Source organism: Typopeltis vanoorti, chromosome 20 (genome assembly GCF_054136105.1).
Source record: "Typopeltis vanoorti isolate ZY-2024b chromosome 20, IOZ_Tvanoo_1.0, whole genome shotgun sequence".
NCBI lineage: Eukaryota > Metazoa > Arthropoda > Arachnida > Uropygi > Thelyphonidae > Typopeltis > Typopeltis vanoorti.
This window is the reverse complement of record NC_143568.1, coordinates 87,985,479-87,998,307: the sequence shown is the minus strand read 5'-3', so window position 1 is coordinate 87,998,307 and position 12,829 is coordinate 87,985,479. Positions and strand designations below refer to the sequence as shown.

The 12,829-nt window shown below is 37.2% G+C and overlaps 1 protein-coding gene across 1 annotated transcript in view; it reads right to left on the bottom strand.

The window, feature by feature from the left end:
- Nucleotides 1-12,829, bottom strand: part of LOC150095635 (dynein axonemal heavy chain 8-like) — a 2,108,518-nt gene that overhangs the window by 1,590,043 nt on the left and 505,646 nt on the right. The window lies entirely within an intron of this gene.

Below are 12,829 nucleotides of genomic sequence, written 5' to 3'. Positions count from 1 at the left end.
ACCCAAGATTTCGTGGAGTCAGAGACTCATCTGGGAGATCCTTTTATCATACACACAGCTCATCATACCGTGCTTTAAACACATTTAAATTCCCTGCAGACACTATACTCTCAGGCAAGGCATTACAATCATTCACAACTCTGCATGAAAAAAAACCTGCTTCCCACTCCCACACCCTCTTCATACAGTTTCCAGGGATGACCTCTGGTTCTTCTCTGATCTCTCACTATTTTCTATAGAACCTCTCCAACATTGCTCCTATAACAACCCCTTACTTAACTTCTAGGTCTCTATTATATCTCCCCTCTACCTCCTGACCACCAGACTCTTCAAATTGCATCTTCTCAATCTTTCCTCATATTAGAAACTACTGACTAAAGTAGTTTCTAACTACTGACTAAAGTAGTTAGAAACTACTTTAGTCAGTCGCCTTTGGACCCTTTCCAACATCTCTTTGTCCTTCTGAAAACCAGGCAAAAAAAATCTAGGCAAAATAGTCCATGTGGCCTAATCAAAGCCTTATACAATGGAACAAGAATCTACTACTTCTACAAGTCAGTGTACTCTGCACCATTCCCAGAAGCCTTTGTGTTGTCTTCACAATTTTGACTATGTAACCCCTAAATTGCAGATCCTTATCCACTATCAACCCCAGATCTCTTATTCCCTCCATGTCTGACAATATATCCTCAACAAGCATAAATTCTGCATCCCATCTTTGTTTCCGAAAATTTAGAACGTTACAGTTTGCAACATTGAATTCACATCCCCATTCCGTGCCCAATCACTCAATTTATTCAAGTCTTCTTGTAAGGCCACATCTTCTCTACTCGTCATGGTTTGTCGCAACTTTGCACCATCTGCAAACAACCGAATATCTCCATCCAAATCTTCACCAATATCATTAATATACAAGGTAAAGAGTAATGTCCCTAAACAGACCCCTGAGGCACACCACTAGTAACTTTCCTTTTCCTGGATATTGCATCCCCTTATACAACTTGTTGATACCTATCAGATAGCCAGTCTCCAATCCAATGCACTAATCTCATATCCAACCCCATCTGCTCTAGTTTGACTGTCAACTTATCATGAGGTACTCTATCAAAAGCTTTTGCAAAATCCAAGTATATTACTGTGTATCCTTCTCCTCTGTCCAAGGAAGCAGTTACCTTATTGTAATAAGTAAGTAGATTATAAAGTCATGATCTCCCTTTAGCAAATCCAAGCTTCCATCAAAGATAATACCACTGTTGACAACCCAATTCTGGATCCTAGTTCTCACAAGCTTCTCCAACAACTTAACCACTACAACTGACACACAGATAGGCCTATAGTTTGATGCTTGAGTTCTATCACCTCCTTTATGAAGCAGCACAATCTTGCCCTCCTTCCACTCCTTTGAAACTTGACCCAGTGCAAGACTCATATTAAAAAAATATGTCAAGGCACATATCAATATCCTGGCACATTCTTTCAGAATACATGGTGATATATTATCAAGTCCCACAGCCTTATTAACATCAAGTTTGCTCAACTCCTCATACACCTCTTGCTCACTTACAGTCAAGCCTTTCTTCCCTATCATCAACTGCTCTCAGTCTCTCTGTGAAGTCACATTCACAAGACTGAAAGACCTCTATGAACTGCTCATTAAGTATCTCCACCACATATCCAACAACAACAGCTGTCTTTATACCATTTTCTCCAATCAATCAATGTCATGCTTCCATAATCATTCTTTCTTTTGTTGGCTACATATGGAAAGAACTCCTTAGTATTGTTTTTGGTTTCATTAGCTAACTTCTGTTCATACCTCGCTTTTGCTACCCTTATTAAACAAGTCACCCACCTTGCCTGGTCTTTGTAATCCTCATGGAATTAGTTATTTCCACTTCTCTTATGGTGTCTTCATAATGCTCTTTTTCTCTGTATCACATGCTTAATCTCTTTATTCATTCATTTCACACTTACCTTATTTAACCCTATCAACCATGGAATATATTTAGGCATTGCATCTACTAGATAGTTTTTGAAAATCCCCCAAGCTGCATTGATCTCTTTTCCCAGCTAACTCCTCATTCCATGCTACACCCATAAGTTGTCTGCTGAGCTCTTCATAATCACCCCCCCCCTTGTAGTTCCACACATACCCTATTCTCACAGAGGTCCTCACACTGCTGGCAACCACCCAGGTAATTACCTCATGGTCACTCTTACCAATAGGTGGGTGATTTGACACTGACTTTATAATTACATCCTCTGATGAGATGACCAAATTCTTGCTTGCCTTCTGTTACATACCGTCTGAGGTAGTTATCTCAAAAACTCAAGAAACTCATTTTCTTTACTTCCCAGTCTATATTGCCATAATTAAAAGCACACATAATGATCACACTTTTCTTATTTTCTTGGCTAATTTGTTCATACATTTCATTATCACTATCATCCACATTACTTGGTCTATAATAACAACATCCAAGCAAGTATTCCATTCCATTCACCTCTATCCCGCACCATACTGCCTCAAAGCCACTGGCACTATTTTCCCTCTTGCATCTCTACTTTGTACGGATATAACTCTTTCTCTATCATCAATAGCACTCCCCCCTCCCTTTTTATCCCTTTTATCCTCACGATACACATCATGCCCTTCCATCTCTATTCCTGTCAGGATGTCCAATGAGATGAGCTATTAAATTGTCATTTCCTTAACACATGTGCTTTTCCATTACAGAAATGTAAATGGAATGGCAGAAACAGTTAATCAGAGGTGAATGAGTACATCTGAAACTGTGTTTAATGTACTATAAAAACTGGTTCTGGGCTATGTACAGTTTAATCAATACCATTACCAGTTTCACAGAGCCTATAGGTTCTCTTTAGTTTTCATTAAGTGGATACTTAAATACCAATCATATCTTTTCCCAGGTGGCACGATGAATGTAGCAGAAGATTTGACTTGTGCTAAAAAAGTGTTTTTAATTAGCATATAGTGTGCCGTTTTATTGCAAATAGTGTTGCATTTTTTCAGCTTGGATAAAAGTGTCATTCAGTAGCGTTGTTGTTGTTGAAATTTTTTGTTGTTTTGCCTTGTATGTTTGTACTGCTTCTGGGTGTGAAAATGATGTCCATAAAGAAACATATGTTGGTGGCATGGCTTTCATATGAAAATTGAGCTTGGATTTTTTGCAGTGAATGTATTGCCAAAATTGCTATATGCATGCACTGAAAAATGCCAAAGATTTGTAGACTGTATGGGTAGACGAGAAGAAGGAATGCATTAACATATGTGAAAAGTATATTGATAGATTAGAGCAATTAAAAAGGGGGGGGGACAAGAATCAGGACCATAGCAGAAGAGCATAGACAAGAGTTAGTGAAAAGAAAATGAAAAGTGAAATGAAAACATCCAGAAGAGAATATTACACCTCTAAAGAAGAGACTGGCTGATGAGAATGAGAAGGAGGAAGCTAGTATTTATGAAGAAAGGGTCAAAGGATTGTCACATATTGTATGAAGACTCGATCATTAGAGGTGTGATGACTAATAAAGTGCACAAAACATGTTTTCTTGGTGGAACAATGAAGCAAATAACTGATGTGTAGCTCAAAAGGAAAACTGCGTGTCAAAATTACTGGTAGTCATTTCTGTTTCAATACATCAACTAAAGGATGTATAATTTTCCGGAAGAATAGAAATGTCAAAAGAGAAAAGGGGGGGGTGCTGTTAATGATTGCAGAGGAATTGTGTCCACAAAGTGTGGAAACTGATTAGTGCATTCATAGATTTTGAATCTGTGTGGTGTGAAGCTGAAATGTCAGACTAGTATATCTGACAGGATGCAGGACAGATGCTGTTATAGGCTAGGGAATGCAGAGAATACTAATTGTGAAATGTTTAGCCAAATTACTTGGGGCATGTAAAAAGAAGGTAATCCTGATGAGAGACTTTAATTATAGGAATATAGAATGGAAGGAGGAGATAGTGTGTGGAAAAACAAGGACAGTGAGTTTGTTGAGTTTTGGAGAGATAAATATCTTAAGCAGCATGTAACTGAAGCAACTAGAGGGCTTTAATGTTTTTGATTTGGTGATAACTTCACATTATGTGATTGTTAATGTGGTGTTGACACTACCACTGATTGTTGAAAGGAATCATGAAGTACTTGTTCAGGAAGTGATGAAACAAAAAAAGTTTACTGCCAAAAATGGATATATGGGGAAGTATAAAGCTGGTGATTATAGAAAGCTCTGTAGTCAGAGCATTGGTAGAATGGGTAGATGAGCTGAGGAAAAAGATGTTGGTATTACAATTTCCATACAGTGCTATTTTGTAGTCATTTGCTACTTCTTTCTCTCCATTATTGTTCATTTTAATCTTTTGTATTCTTCCATTCATATCCACCATATGAGTTGTATGACAGACTTTGTTTTCTAAAATTATACGTAATCGATGTATAATTGTATACCAAGAGTTAAGCGAGAGAATACAGTAGGAGAGAAATGAATAAACAGTGAAATCAAGCAAGTTGTATTGGAAAAGAAAATGCTATGGAGCAGGCAAGACAGTTGGTGGTGATTGGATCCATAAAGGGTATGAGTGTAGGCTAGGAAGGTGATGAGCTTATTAAAGAAAGAAAAGGTGCAGTTTCAGCCAAGGTTAACTGAAGGGAATTTTTTATGCTACATAGCAGGCAAGAGATGGAATAATTATGTCAGGTTTTCACTGATGGATAGTCATGGCAGCAGAATAACAATTGCAAAGGATATAGTAGAATTACTGAATGGGCACTTTTTCAGCATATATCGTACTGGTGTAAATGATGCTGCACCATATATAGAAGGGAGGCAAGCATTAGGAGAACTGAAAGTGAAAGGATCAGAGGTATATCAGGTGTTGATTGGGTTAGATGTTAATAAGGCTGTGGGAATGGATGACATATCACATAGGTATTCTTAAGGAATGTGTACGACAGCTAGCTATGCCCTTGACCGGGTTATTAAATGAAAGTCTGGCAATGGGTAAGGTTCCTAAGGAGTGGAAAGAAGGCAAAATAGTACCACTCCGCAAGCATGGTTCTAGGACAGAAGTTTTCAATTATATAGTCTGTATAACTTCAGTTGTGGTCAAGATGTTAGAGGGATTGGTTAGGAATAGATTTATAGGATTGAGTTGATGGACACAGCATTCTTTATGATGGACAGCATGAATTTGTAAAGGGTTGGCTCTGTTTCAGCAATTTACTTGCATTTAGTTTCATAAATTATCACATGATAAGTTGGTGTACAGGCTGCAGAGGATGGCAATAGATAGTATATTGGTTAGATCGATCACAGATTGCTTTTACTGAACTATACCAGCAGGCACCTACAGTTTAACTTTTTTGTAAATGATATATCACGTGGACTGACTGCGGATCTTCAGTTGTTTGCAGATGATGCAAAGTTGGAGAGAATTATAAGTGGCACTGCTGACGTTAATTCCCTTCAGGAATATTTGAATAAACTTTTGACTTAAACAAAGGAATAGGGTTTTAGTTATAATATTAATAAGTGCAAGGTGTTGTGTTTTGGAGTGCAGAGATGGCGCTATAGTGCAGGAAGTCGATGAGATTCAAGATTTGGGAGTAATGGCTGACAGTAGATTGAAGATTAGAGGGAATATTACTAGTGTTGCAAAGGGTGCACTTTGCAGTGTTGCAATGATAAGGAAGTGGTTGTGCCACTGCATACACAATAGTCAGACCACACTTGGACTATTGTTCTCAAATCTGGTCACCTAGTTTTCATACAGATTTCAGTTACTCTTTACCCTCTCCAATGTTTCCACATTGGAGAGGGTAAAGAGTAACTGAATTTGGATCCTCTCCAATGTGGAAACATTGGAGAGGATCCAAAGATGAGTGGCTAAGACAATTGATAAATTTAGTTTAATCCTTTATCCAAGTGTGAGCAAACAAAGTTTGCGCCTGAAAGTATCTTCAGGACTGGGATAAGGTGGTACAATACTGGGAAACTTGTTGCAAAGGTGGAGCAAGCTAACATCAATCCTAATCTCAGTATCTCCCATAATGCAAAATAATGCATAACGCAAAACACATCTCCTTGTGGATATGTATAATGTTATGCATTAAGGGAAGGGCCACTACCCAGACTAGTTTCGACCTTTACTGAGGTCTCTTCAGTGGGAGCCAGGCCCAAGTGGAGATACCACGCAGAAGCATTAGCAAGGTCATCTCTACCTATAGGAGTTGCCAAACGGTGTGCCACCATTTTATTAAATTACTCTGGATTTAGAGAAAGATGATGAAAGTTTATTTTTCACTTGGTTAGACTTATAATAAATTTAGTTTAATCCTTTATCCAAGTGTGAGCAAACAAAGTTTGTGTCTGAAAGTATCTTCAGAACTGGGATAAGGTGGTACAACATCGGGCAACTCGTTGCAAAGGTGGAGCAAGCTAACATCACTCCTATCTCAGTATCTCCCATAATGCAAAACAAATCTCCTTGCGGATATGTATAATGTTATGCATTAAGGGAAGGGTCACTACCCAGACTAGTTTCGACCTTTATTGAGGTCTCTTCAGTGGGAGGAGCCAGGCCCAAGTGGAGATACCAGGCAGAAGCAATAGCAAGGTCATCTCTACCTATAGGAGTTGCCAAACGGTGTGCAACATTATACATATCCGCAAAGAGATGTGTTTTGCATTATGGGAGATACTGAGATAGGAGTGATGTTAGCTTGCCCCACCTTTCCAACGAGTTGCCTGGTGTTATACCACCTTATCCCAGTCCTGAAGATACTTTCAGGCACAAACTTTGTTTGCTCACACTTGGATAAAGGATTAAACTAAATTTATTATAGTCTAAACTAAAGTTATTATATATAAGTGAAAAATAAACTTTCAGCATCTTTCTCTAAATCCAGAGTAATTTAATAAAAAGGTGGCACACCGTTTGGCAACTTCTATAGGTAGAGATGACCTTGCTAATGCTTCTGCCTGGTATCTCCATTTGGGCCTGGCTCCCACTGAAGAGACCTCAATAAAGGTCGAAACTAGTCTGGGTAGTAGTGGCCCTTCCCTTAATGCATAACATTATACATATCTGCAATGAGATGTGTTTTGCATTATGGGAGATACTGAGATAGGAGTGATGTTAGTTTGCTCCACCTATGCAACGAGTTGTCTGGTGTTGTACCACCTTATCCCAGTCCTGAAGATACTTTCAGGTGCAAACTTTGTTTGCTGACACTTGGATAAAGGATTAAACTAAATTTATTATAGTCTAACCAAGTGAAAAATAAACTTTCAAGACAACTGATATTGTCTTAGTCACTTTGGAATACTGGATATGGAGAGAGGTTGAAGATATGAATTACAGAGTTTAGTGGAGGAGGAGGAAAAGAGGTGATATGGAAAAGGATTTTATTGGATTAATCCAGATGATATTATAAAAAGAGTAGAAGATGAGAGGGAAAAAACCAGAGATCATCCTTAAAAGTTATATAAGAATATGCTGAAGAGGGATGTGAGGAGTAGATTTTTTACACGGAGAATTGCCAATAAATGGAACACATGATGTGAATGTGTTGTTAAGGAAAGGAGTATTAAAGATTTTAAGATTCAGTATGATAAATATGTTATCAGTTGAATGAACTTCCCAAGATGAGTCTGTCCACTCTATGGAAAGTGCAATAATAATAATAATAATAATAACAATAATATAACTTCTATTCACTTGGGTTGTTGACATTTTAAAAAATAATCATACTGACTAGGAACACTGAAAGGTATGATAAAAACATCAATAAAACATGACTAATTTCGTCAGAACGCTGACTTCTTCAGGTGTGTAAATAATTACAAAAAATTGGAAAAAATAAGTTAAAAAACATGGACTTCTCATATAAAACAAATTGGGAATAGCAACAGTTAAATTTGAACTGGTGTCTGTGTGGCAGGTCTAGCGTGAGGCATAAGTTAGTGGCCAATGACTCGAGAGCACCAGAACTGAATCACTGTGCTGTGAGAGTCGGGTAAGCTGCAGCTTAAATTATTGTTCATGTGTGATGGGTCCAGAATTATTTCTTTTGATTCTATGATACGTCTCTTTACCGCATTTATGGATAGTGGTCATAAGATTCCAATCTATCTGGTGTTAGCGCTCTTCTAGATTGGAGTAAGTGGAGAAAAGAACATACATGACTGGAGAGGCCACTTGCACTGGTTCTCTTGTTTGGGTTGACTCAGGAAAGAACAAAGTTTTGGTAGGGTGGTGAAGTAAGTTTTAAGGTTAAATTTCTTCATAATTTTCAAAAGAAGTCGGTGAAGAAGTCAGCGTTCCGACGAAACGAGTTGTGTTTTATTAAGATTTTCATCATACCTTTCTCGGTGTTCCTAGTCAGTATAATTATTTTTTAAAATATATATATATTCACTGAAGATGTACTCACATACTTCCTGACCAGTGTAACAAGTAAGAAATTAACAAGAGACATTATGTCGTATACAAAAATTTATTTAATTACAATACAATAATAATATCTGCATACAATTAGCTAAAAATACACGTTTTGTTATTATTGCATCTCCTTTCCAGAATTGTATTCTGCCAAAAATGGATGTGAGCTAAATGAGGATATTAATTTTCCCTAGGTGCTAGTAATCCTTATACTGTTCTTAACCAGATCTTTGGCCAGATTCCAGGAATGACCCGACGCTCCACCTCATCCAGTATTAAACTCAAAATCTCACTATTATGATAAAGTGTTACATCACCTTATCAACTTGTATTTATCATATATTTTCTTCACCCTATTCTGAAGACCATATTCCCTCAAAGTGACTTATGTGCAGTTTCATAGGGTAGTTGTCATTATAGTAACCTGACCGGCTGCTGGTTCTTTTCAATTATTTCCTCAGAACTCAGGTGGCCATATCTACACATAGTAGTCAAGACCTTTTTGACATCTTGTGAAATGGGAAAATAACTTACATTTTTTGCAAGTGTTCTCTTCAAAAATCCACCTCAACAATTAGGTTGCTAAACTTGAACTATGACTGTTAATAGACCTGAAGGTCTCTAGCTTCATTGACCAGTTCCAGCAAAATCTCCATAAATATCATACTCGTCACATAATGTAGTCAGTCCAAAATGCTTACACATAGCAACATTTAAATGGAATTGTTTGATATTTATTCATATAATCAGTCTGTTCATGCTAACCTGCAGTTATCTGCAAATTATGCACCATATAGTGTCAACTATGATCCTATAATTCGCTACACTATATTATCAACAGAAAATAACTGTCGATGCTAAGCTGCATAATAAAGAAAACTTAGTTTATTTGGTCACAAGGATAAAAAGACACACTAATAAATAATAAAACACTGATTAGTATCATCACACACCACTGTGGTTTCCTCAGGGTAAAAATATCAATGTAAGGTTGGCAAATAAAAGATACAGATTACCATAAGAAGCTGGTAGAAACTGCTGTAATAAGAATAAATGATAACATACGTAGAAAATGAAGAGTGGCACAAATCATCCATTTTCTAGCATTATTTGGATATGATTAGCTGAAAAGTTGAAATCACAAATATGATCTATAAAGACTTCAAGTGTCACTTAGGATCATAATATAATACATTTTATTATTATTACGTGACACTTCCAGGGAGTCCAAAGACTCATCGAGGGATGGCATCTACGCTACGACTCTCTGTCTCCAACACTCAATCCACCAACTACACCAACGCCATCTACTGCCTACCACCACTTTCTCAGATAATCACAAACATCCGTGACCATGGCAGGATTCAAACCTGCAGCCTTTTGGCTGGAGAGTGGATATGCTAACCACTCAGCCAACTAGGCCGGCTTATCATTCTTCGATTTTTGTGGAGTGAGCCATGTGAAAAAATAATGGTGATGATTTCCTTTATCTGACATGAGAGAAAGTTTTGTTTCAAGTGATGTCATGATGCATGTGGCATGATAAGCTACATTTCATCTTTCTTCTACATTTTCATTTTTCATCTACATTTCATCTTTCACATGATGTTACTAATGAAACATTACTAAAATGCTGTTTTTTTTTTCTTCTTAATCTCAAAACTTCCAAAAGTCTTACCTATATCAGGTAAGCCACAGGAACAAGAAATTCTGTAAATATAAACCCCTGGATGTTTGTAGAAGGTGTTATTGTCTTTGAGAGAATGAAGGAGGCTGTGAATGGTGAGAATAGTGATGACTTTGATTGAAAGACTGCTGAAAACAGTCTCTGTAGTACACATTAAAATTTGACAAGAAGTAGGATTGGGAAGTATTTTTGGGACTGATTTTATTGAATATTTGTGAACTACACAAGGGATAAGTAGAAGTCATAACTCTTCTTTTTTTTTCCCCCCTGTCCTTTTCATTTATCATAAAGATTTCATGTTTTTTTAATAATGATGCTCATAATTATGCCTCCATCATGTCCCCCTGGCCTCACCTTATTTCCCTGTGCAACCTGCATTCCTGTTCTCACATTCTATTTTCCATTCCCAACCACTTCAGTCTCACCTAGTCCACTCTTCTTATTATTTTCACATCATCTTTGAATTCTACTGATCACTCTGATCTACTGCATCACTCATTACACTTCCTTCCAGCAGCAACCTCCAAAATGACTTACTCACTCTAAAACTATTCAGATGAAGTCTGTTGCTCTCATACAGTTCTATTTGTCCCTCAAACTCGTCCAACACATTCATGAACTGAACTCCTTACACTTCACGCATTTCCATTAACATTTCATTCAAGATCTTTGCTCTTTCCCATGACTCACCATTATCATACCTAAGCAACACCCAACCTACCCTTCCTACCATGCTGTTGTCTTTCACTCTCCTCAATAATCTCCTGATATTCAATCTCACATTCTTCCTATGCCCAACCAAATCATTCATCCAAACCACAACTAACTCCTTCACATGCTTACTGCTCATATGCAGTGCCTCAATCATCCTGTTTATTCTCATTCCTGGAAAACATACCTTGTGCACTCTCTAATCTACCACACGTTTTATGCTACAATTTCCATATAGTGCTATTTTGAGTAATTTGCTACTTCTTTCTCAACATTATTGTTCATTTAATCTTTTGTACTCTTCCATTCATATCCACCATATGAGTTGTATGACAGACTTTGTTTTCTAAAATGGACTTTCCACAACATGTCTTCTGACTCCATGGAGATCCTGAATAGTAGTAGCAGTAATAATAATGATAAAATGACTTAAATATCCTCACACGACAATATTTATTTCAACACTACAAGACTTATTACAACTTTTATAAGTTGCAATAACTCTTGCAACCTTTGCACTTTAAATTCCTATCCATTATAACTCCCAAATCCCTAGTCTTGTTAGATTCTCAAAGCATAATCACAACATTATAATATGCTCTACTGGATATCTCATCATGCTAAATGTATAACTTTACACCTACCATTATCATTTGCCTACACTTCCAACTTGTTCCAATTCATCCTGAATGTGTTGTATGTAAATAGTTTATATATGACACTTACATTATCCTGTCTATCTTTGTATAACTAGTAAACAATTGAATATTTCCTGCCATGTCCTTCCCAATATCACTAATATATAGATTGAACAACAGCACTAATATACAAATTGAACTAATCCCTGGGGTACACAACTGGTCACCTTAAATCAGGTGACCAGCTGGGTACCTCCCTATATACCAGCTACCAGTTTCTGATACCTACCTATCTATCAGCTACTAACTTAACTGAGCCCATATTTTCACTTCCAATCCTGTATTATTATTAGTATTATTATGTGACACCTCCAGGGAGTCCAAAGACTCATCGAGGGAGAGTGTGCCAACATCGAACGAGCGCTCAAACTTGCTTAACTTTTTGCTGAGCCATGAGTAGTAGAAGATCTACCAATCGACCAACCTTTACTTCCATGGAGTAACAAGACTCAAGGTGGAGTTTTCTAGAGTGAAGACCCACCCTAGAAAATGCAACCACTTCTTGAACTCATTTATCATTTATGCTGTCACCACTCTATCAGTCAATGCATTTCACTGTTCTACTATGAAAAGAAACCTTTCTATGCAAAGAAACCACTTCTCACCCTGTTGCTCACAACTTCCAGGGATGGCACCATTGTCCTTGCTCTTTCCCCATGTTCTACCCAAACGTAAGAACTCCCCATTGTCAATCTTGTAACTACCTCTCAACAGTTTAAACATATCAATCATATCACCTCTCCTACTTCTATCAATCAAACTTTGCGATCCACATTTCCTGAGTCTATTCTCATAACTAACACTGTACAGTCCTGAGATCATCTTTGTTATTGGCCTCAGCACTCTTTCCAAGGTTAATCTATCGACCTTTAAACTGTTCTTCAAACTTCTAAACTATTATACAATAGTTTTTCAGTGGTATCCTATTAAATGCCTTAAGCAATGCCCAAAAGTAGCATAGTATCCATTCCTTTTATCAAACTCAGCTGTAATATTAGCTGCAAAGGCTAACTCAATGTAGTTTTAGTTTTAAATGGATGTAGGATTGACTGAGCCAGTTACTTTGTAAGTAAACATTGTATTTTTTTTTTTTTTTTGTTTAAATATGATGTTGGCATGGCACCAATGTATGGACAAACAATGGTGGCAAAGACCATGTTGTTAGGCGATTTGAATTTCTGGATTTTATTCAGTTTAGTGTGCATGAAATGTATTCATTGGGAAAATTAAAGGAAGGAAATTGAAACTGGGGAGAGAATGTGTATTA